Source organism: Durio zibethinus, chromosome 26 (genome assembly GCF_047325235.1).
Source record: "Durio zibethinus cultivar Kanyao isolate XHJ-2024 chromosome 26, ASM4732523v1, whole genome shotgun sequence".
Classification (NCBI taxonomy): Eukaryota; Viridiplantae; Streptophyta; class Magnoliopsida; order Malvales; family Malvaceae; genus Durio; species Durio zibethinus.
The window spans coordinates 5,994,282-6,003,861 of record NC_143187.1 but is presented as its reverse complement, the minus strand read 5'-3'; positions in this window follow the sequence as shown (position 1 = coordinate 6,003,861).

Below are 9,580 nucleotides of genomic sequence, written 5' to 3'. Positions count from 1 at the left end.
GCTGTTTTCTGTTAATATAAAAGGTAAAAATCTATTTTTTCCTTCAGTTGCCTTAGTCCCCTTTCTCTCTCTAGGTTGGTTTCCTTTTGCTTGCTTTCTATATGGCAAATGAACACTAGCCAGCTTTTCCAAATTCTAACACTAGAATCTTTAAACGTTCCCAAAAACTTGTATGAGCCCAGAAAAATAGTTGTAGACTCTAGAACTCGACCACTATGAAAATCCTCCGACCATAATGAGCTCATTGGGAAATTAAAAAATTCAAACAAAAATTTGAAAAACTTAAAAATTGCCCAAAAAACTCAAAAATCTCAAAAAAAATCTTCAAACAAACCTAGATATAGAATTTCATCAAGAGTTCAAATCACCAGCTTGAACCAATTAAAAGGCCAAATCTAAAACCAAAATCAAAACCCAGAATCATTCAAAAAATCCAAACTTCCTAGAAAGCTTCTTGATTTCAAAACAAACAAAAAACAAAATTTGAAACTAATTCCAAAAAACCCTAAAAATAAAAATCTAAAAATTTGCAATTCCAGAAAACAACCCAAAGCCCAATCTCTCCTTCTCCCCAAATGTTAAAACCCTTTGTCATAACGTCTAGATCCGGAGATCTATCGCTAGAGATTGACTTAAGGAGTCGCTACCAATCTTTTTTATCTAGGTGCGATTGACCACCTAAGGAATCTATCCTTTCAGGGAACACCTAAGTTTAAGGGTCCCTACAAGAATAAGTTCGGGTCTACTAACCAGAACATGATTCGAGAGTTCGGTTACATGTGAGGAAGGTTATAGCACCTTCACAACGCCTATCGAAAAATAGTACCAGCTTAATTTTGTGTTATCCAATAAGCCTTAAAATTTTACCAAATAATTAGTTATTGAAAATTATTCTCAATTGACTCTAATACTTTTAGCAGAAATTTAAAAAAATCTCCCTACCTCAAGAGTATGCAAAAAAACTATTGTTTCACTTGCAGAGACTCTATCGTCGAATTATTTAACATTAAAGAAAATCAAAAGAAATAAAAGAAAAATGATTGCTTTTGTACAGAAAAAATTGATACTTTCAACCTTTCCTAAAAAAAAAAACCTTTTTTGAAAATTTATTTTTTTAAAAAATTGATACTTTCAACTTTTCCTCAAAAAAACTTTTTTTGAAAATTTATTTTTAAGAAAAATTGATACTTTCAGCTTTTTCCCAAAAATATTTTTTGAAAACTTTAATTTCGAGAAAAATTGATACTTTCAACTTTTCTAAAAAAAAACTTTTTTTGAAAATTTATTTTTAAGAAAAATTGATACTTTCAACTTTTTCCCAAAAATATTTTTTTGGAAACTTTAATTTCGAGGAAAATTAATACTTTCAACTTTTTCTTAGAAAAAACCTTTTTTGAAAATTTATTTTTAAAGAAAATTGACACTTTCAACTTTTCTCCAAAAATATTTTTTTTCTTGAAATTATTATTTTTATTATTAACCAATGTCTTTAAATCATGAAAACATAAAATAAATAAGAAAAACGAATGAATAAATGACATACTACAACCAAAAAGTCAAATCGGGAAAGAAAACATATTACAAAAATTTGGATCATTTCTCGATTTGTGCATGTTATCCTTACGCAGGGGCCATGCCTACAACCTTTTTCTACAGGATCTGAAATCTTGATGTTTTTTTAGTCCACTTTACAAGCCTGTCCAGAAATTCTTTTGCAATGCTTTCATGTGCAATAAGACGAAATGTTGTACTGTAAATCTGTCCGTTTGTCCAAAAGCAACCAAATGCAGTCCATTCAGCAGCCCTGTCCATCTTCTCAATCTCATCCTCTGAAAGACCACCAGATGATCGGATTGTGATCTGTTGCTCTTTTCTAGTTGCCTTATCCTTAGCAGAAACAGCATCTATGTCGAATGTGACTTCAATTTGGGGCAAGCCTCTACGTGCAGGTGGAATACCAACAAGATCAAACTCACCCAAAACCTTATTGTCAGCTGCATGGCAGTGTAGGTATTAAATTTTTATTTTTATTTTTATTTTTATTCAAATAAAAAATCAAATTGCTTATTTAATATAAATAAAATTAATATCTCTAACAATTTATGTGGATTAACGTGACCAACCTCTTCGATTAAAAGTAGTTAAGAACGCAAGGAGCTATGTGTAGGATGTTGGATAGATTGCTAGATAAATGCAAAAAGTAGATTCCTTCAAAAGCCAATAATAGCAAAATAAATATCATGCACAAAAAAAATTAGTTTAAAGTTCTTTTTTCTTGTTAATTGAGTTTGACATTAGTTTAAAGTTCTTTTTTCTTATTAATTGAGTTTGATCCTTCTGAAAGGTGTCTTGAATATAAAAATTTTAATGCATCAAATTGATGTAAAAATATTTTAAGATCGTTTAAATAAGATATTAAATTAAAATAAAATTTAAAAACACTTTTCATCTTATTATAAACAAAAAAATAAAACAAAATTTTTAATCTAATTAAAATCTTATAGCGTCATCTAACTCGTCATAGAATAATATTCAATTAATAAATTAGGGTTTTTTTTAAAGAAAAATGAATTCCTCGAGATGCATGTAAATATTTTAAGGAAGGATCACTCCCACCAAGATACTACTAAAATCAAAGAAAAAGGTTGCAAAGCAAAGGTATGTGAGTTCATGTGTCTACTAGATGTCTAGGGTTTAGGGACCAAACTAAAATTGCAAAACCTTACTAATTCTGGAATATTTAGGAACATTGGCTAACATAAACTAAGGCCTGTGGTGATGTGGACCTTAATCCTCCAGGAGGTGGAAGCCGCATGCATTTGACTAGCTCGCCTTTCATCGGATCTTTGCTATTTTTTTAATCAAATCAAATCAAATCAAATTAATATTTAAACAAAAAAAGGGTTGATTTGCATTAAGACTAAGCAAATGGTTGTGTGTTGCCAGATGGGGGCATGATGAAGCTGCCAGAATATACAAGATATTTATTTAGTATATCTTGCTAGCTAACAGGATGGTAAGAAAGCACGACCCTTTGTTCTCAATAATGAAGGGAAAATTCCTCCTTTCTTGGCCGCTAATTGGGACTTTGTCTATTTAGCAAGACAGCCTTATCAAGAATGGAGTCTATGTGTATTTATGAGGGTTTGAATCTGAGAGAGTTGCTTAATTAGTTGTAGTTACTGAACCTGATATCTATAGACGAATGTACATAGTTTAAGTTGGCTGCCCACGTATAAACACGTGGATAATGAAATGTGTCTCATTTTTTTTTGTATTGCATGCAGTATTCTTAATTATAACTTGTTTCATAGTTATTATTCATTTTCTTTTATCGAAAGAAATAGTCAAATGAAAACTTTATATATTGATTCACCTTATGGATAGATATTTTATACATTGTGTATTGGACAATCGATTGAGTACAAATTTTATTCATTTCAAATTTATATTTAAAGTAAAACGTCGAAATTCATTGTTCAAGTTGATGATGATTAATTAAATTTAAATCAAATTTAAATAACTTAAGTTAGTGATCATTTTTAACCGTAAAAAACAAAAATCGATCGAAATCAAACTAATTAAACTTCAGATTTTAAATTTTGCAATTGAGCCAGTGAACTCAAACTTTTTACTAAATCAATTAACTTATACTTGACTAAATTCAATTACACTTTTTTGGAAGATACTTTGCCTTTCTGCTTGTTTCATGTGCTTCCATATGAATCCCTTTGCTTAAATCCATGTTTTCAGCACTTTGCATCGATTCCTAGCTTATTGCTTTTGCTGCTAATTTGTTCTTATGATAATTACGCCAAGCATAATACCTTTTAAAGCTAACAAGTTATCGATGGAGTATCATATACTACTGCAATATTATTAAAAGTGGAAAGCAAACCTTTATATGCAAATGGCACTTGATTGCATGAAACTAACCTATCCGATAGAATAATTTGGCATTTATATTCTTTCGTGTTTTGTGTGGGCTTTATTAGTAGACAAGTGTAATTTACATTAAGAGGCAGCAGAATTCATGGAAAAGAATCCATTTTGTTTTCTATAAAAATCATTTCCCACCTAGGCTTTGTCTTCACCACCATTAGAAACTGAATAGAATTCACAGTTGGTTTTGGGTGAAGGCTTTCAAGCTGACTGTAGCTAAACTGTTTGTGGCAAAAACATCTAAGATCATTGGCTGGATTTTGGTCATACCAACAATAGCTAGTGATGCTACTCAAAAGTAAGTTCTTTTCTCTTCTTCTAATAATATGTTGTAGGATAAATTTGATTTAATATTATTAACAGAAAATCTCAAACTTTTAAATATGCAGTTGATCAATTCTTACTTATTAATTAAAGAGTGCAGTGCTGAAATTAAGGAGGTCCTCCCTTTGCACTCACCTTCCAATTCAAGTTCTCAAACACATTATTAACTTTTGTTAGAAGTGTGTAGTGGTGATAAAAGGAATTTACATTTTGATACTACATCATCATCAATGCATCACGTAATCTACTCATTAAATCTTTTAAAAATTTCTTTAGCAATCTATACTTTAAATATTATTAATGTATGGCACCATCTCTTTCCCTTACCATACCACGTGGCATAAGTTACTTCTTCCTTTCTTTTTTTTATTTTTTGATTTTTTTTTCATCTTTTAATTGTTAGTTATTTTCCCAGATTTTTTTTCAATTTTTTTAAAATTTTATAAATATATTTTTAAATATTTCAATTTTTTAAAATGGGATTCACCTTATCAAGCTTTTTTTTTCTTTTTTCTTTTCATAATCTTTTAAAAAATTCATCAATTAGATAAATTTTATTTTTGTACATAGCTTAACTTGGGTGTCACGACCAATGTTGTTAATTTCATTTCGGTATTAATCGTATCAATCGATTTGTTTTAGATATAAAACATGATATATCTAAGGATGATTTTTTGTACCAAACTAGATATCGGATAATACTAATTGTTTTCATTTGTTTCAGTTAGTTTTTGTGAATTTTGGTAGATTAGCTTGTTTTAGCCTATGCATGAATGTGAAACATATTTTATTATTTTTAACTGGTTTTTGTTATTTAACTATTTTCAATCTAATAAAAATAAAATTAATTAACAAAATAACCCTTGAAAATTGGTTTTCTTTATTTTTACTGTAACTTAATTTTTATATATTTTAATTTTCAAAATTTATAAATATTTCATTCTTTTTTAAGAAAGTACTCACTGTCTAAAATTTAATAATCATAAATTTAAGGGTTTTTTTTTTGTCATTTCTTTATTTTTATCTTAATATTTATATGAAAAAAGAAAATTACTCATTTAAATATTATATGGTTAGATTAAGTGTTTACAAATATCCTGATAAATTGATGATATTATTTTTTATATTTTTAAATTTATTTATTTGATTTTTGAAGATATTACATTTTTATTTTGTAAATTATTAGTAGTATTATTATGTATAAGTTATAAATATATTTGTACAAAATAAAAAAATTTGAAATAATATACGAAAACAACCGGTATTGATATATATCATTTTTTAAACAAAACCGAAATGTTGTCTAATATAATATTAACAATTTTGGCTATAAGGCACTCGTTATTTTTCTTTTTGGTTTTTTAAAAAAATTTAAATTTTTAAAATTTTTTATTCTTTTTTAATTTTTTTTATAATTAATATTTTTTTCATTTTCATTTTTCAAAAGTGAGACGTACCTTATATCAATCTTTCCTCTCTCTTTTTTGCCTTTTTTTCGTTTTCTTTTTTTTTTATAATTTTTCATAAATATTTTTTAAATATTTTTTTGTATGTAACCTACTTGATACCAAGAGTATGCAATGCATTTGTTTATATATATATATATATATATATATATATATATATATATATTTAATTAACATTTTAAATATTTTAAAATTTTTTGACCCACTTGCTACCTAAAGTATGTCATGTGTAAAGTCATTTGCTTTCTTTTTTAATTTATTTTTTTTCTTTTTTTCCTTGTTAATACTTGATGAATATTTTTTACTAATATAATTTTTTTAGTGATACCCATTTAATATTATTGATTAAAAATATTTTTTAAATTATTTTCTTTTTTATTATCTATTTAATATATATGTATTATATTGATTAAGGTATTATTTTATAACTTAATTTAAAATATTAACATTTCAAATTTAATTTAGATATTCATATGGCAACCTAATGGTTTCTCTTCTCCCTTATCTTTTCTTCTTTGTTTTTTTGTTTATTTTTCTTTTTCTCTCTTAATTTTTTTTTCTGATTTTTAATTGATAAAGTTATTATTTAATATTTTAATTTAATATATTAACATTTTAAGCTCAATTTGAATATCATATTGTGCCCCTAATAAGCTTCATTTTCCCTTTTTTTTTAATTTTTAATTTTTATGATTTTTTAAGTTAAATTAATTTTGTAAAAGAAAGGCCAAAGGAAATGTCCATGTTACACACCCAATTCGTTTTTTATCTTTCACATTTTTTATTTTTTAGTTAGATAAATTTTAAAACAAAAGGTATAATTAATTGATAGAGATATCAAAATAATTTGTATTCAATAGGTTTCAATCTATCTTGATCTAATAAGGGGTGATTTTTTAAAAAGAAATCAAGTTAGGATGGGGTTGAGGTTTTTTTCTTTTTGAAAGAAATGAGATCGGGATAGAAACATGTTTAAGGTGTTCTGTCCTAACTCATTTGTTGGTATACATAAAGTATACATATTTTATTTTTAATTTTATTATATACATTATATCAATAAAGTTATTATTTGATATCTTAATTTTAAAAATTAATATTTTAAACTCAATGAAAATGTTCATTTAGCACATTTTATAATTTTTTATTTTTTTGGTCTTTTTTATTTTCTTATTTTATTTTTTTAATTAAATAAATTTTGTGAGAAAAATGAGACCAATTGAAATATCCACCTATTACCTTCATTTACCTTTTTTTGATCTTTTATCCTTTTTTTATTAAATAAATTTTACTATAAAAATTTGATAAATTAAAACAGCAAAAACAAAAAAAGCCTACGACATCGTGCAAGTATTATGCTAATTAATTTTAATTTTGAAAAAAAAAATGATCACAAGTACATAATAAATTTTAACTGAAAAGAAAAGAAAATTATATATACCCTCAAATTATAAAAGTTAAATTTTGTTATCACGTGGAGATTGCGAAAATGTGTATAGATTATAAAGCAAATGTTTAATTTGTTAAAAAAAAATTAGATGTTAAATATTTATATTTTGGTTTCAGTTGTTATTTCCAACGAGACTAGCAAGTCAAATATTAAATAAAATTGTCGCTATTAATGGATATTATATTTATCTAAGCACAGTCATTCACAAAGATTAAATATTTGCTAACTAAATTTAAAAGTAGTTTTATAAATCACATAAATTTTAAGGGTTTCTTTTGGAGTTAATTCTTTTAAATTAATAAAACAAATTCTATTTGATGTAATATAATCATATAAATACTATATATACATTATAGTATGTTTAGTATAGGGTGATCACTCTAAAAATTATGATGATCCATACATGATGATTAGATTATTATATTTACTAAGTACTTGATGATTGGTGATCTTGGATCACCAAAAGTGATTAGATTACTGTTTTAGAAAATTATATAATTTTTATATAAAATGATAAAAAAAAATGTTATCGCCAAAGTGATATAATATGTAAAATTAATAATAGTTAATTTTATCAATTTAATATGTTAATTAAAAACTTGTTATCTCTTAAAATTATAATTATTTTATATTATAAATTTTTATATTTTCAAACTAATATCCATTATAACAAGCTCAAAATAATTTTTTTATATATTTTATATATAATATATTTTTATTTTTCTTTTACTATAAATTTACTAGATTGGTTACATTTCTAATTCAAATATTTTTTTTACATACTTTATATTATAAAATAAATTTAGCTATCAATAAATATTTTATTAATTTAATAATTTAATTAGATTTTATTATAAAATAAATAACTATTACTAAATATTTTACAAATTATTAACCTTAAACAACCATAAAATTATTAATTTATGTAATTATCATAATATGCATGGTTACTTTCGTACTTTTAAATAAAATAAGATTTAATTTTTAGTAATACTAAATATAATAATTTTTAATTCTTAAGAATTAATTATTGATAATCAAACAAAATAATTTTAAATCACGGGTTTAAAAATTATCTTAATAATAAAATCACCCAAATAATTATATTACCACGGTGATCTTATCAAAGATATCAAACACTACCTACAAGTAAAGTAATAATGACATCTCATAAAAAATAATTTTAATTCAAAATGAGGTGTTTTTAAACCTTATTCCTAAAAATATGAAATTTAAGACTACTAAATTCTATGTTAGCATTTTATAAATAAAAATTACTTTGACGCCATTATTGTTTCTTTCAAGCTTGTTCCCATATTCCTCCCCTCTCCCTCTTCTCTCCTTTAACCATATCTATTTCTTTCAAAATTTCCTTTTTCTTTTCTTTTGCCAAACACAAAAGACATCAATAAAGAAAAGACAAAAACAAATATTTGAACGGAAAACAATTATTCAAGTCGGTGGATGATTTTGATTATTATTTTCGCAACTCTCTTTATAAATTCTAAGAAGCTTTTTTATATTTACAAAAATTATCAATTTTTCTAACAAAATGACATTTCAATTTTGTTTCGAAATATTTTAAATATTTACTATGACATATATATATTTATATATATATATATATACACACACATATATATAAAAGTTTATATTTGTAAGGTGTTTTTTGTACAATAAAATTGTAAGATTTTCAAATAAAATTAGATAATATCTCATAGATTAATTATGGATTTTTATAAATAGTATCAAGCAATCTCTAGTTAGATAAAAGTTAAATAGTACACCCTGAAAGTCATATTTAAAATCTCAAAAAAGATAAATGCTACATAATGAAAATCACTTCTAGAATTTTAACATTTGATGTAATATTAATTTTATATATATTTTGTATTAAACTTAATGAGAATGATAAGTTGTAACGAAAATAATATATGACACCTCAGTTTCATATTAAAAATTGTGAAAATCTATTGTAATATATATATATATAAACATATACTTGTGATTTTTTTTTATGCGACAAAACTATAAAATTTTTAAATCTAAATGAATAATATTTTGCAAGTTGGACATAAATTTTCACAAATAAATTCTTTTTTTCTTGTTATTTACTTTTCCATTCCCCTTCCAACCAAAAAGTACTCTTCAAATTTATTAAATTAGTTTGTCATGAGATCCCTCCCTTATATCTTTCCCTACCCCAAATCTCTATAAATTTAGGTTTTGATTTTCAGTTTAGATTCAAATTTTTAAATATTTCATTCTTTATAGATGTTTTAAAAATCATTTTAGAAAAGGAAAATGGAAGCAAAAAAAAACTTAACCCCATTCTTCCATCTTATTAAAACCGTGAATTTTTGGCAATTTTTTTATATTGATATAATTTGTCAATTTTTTT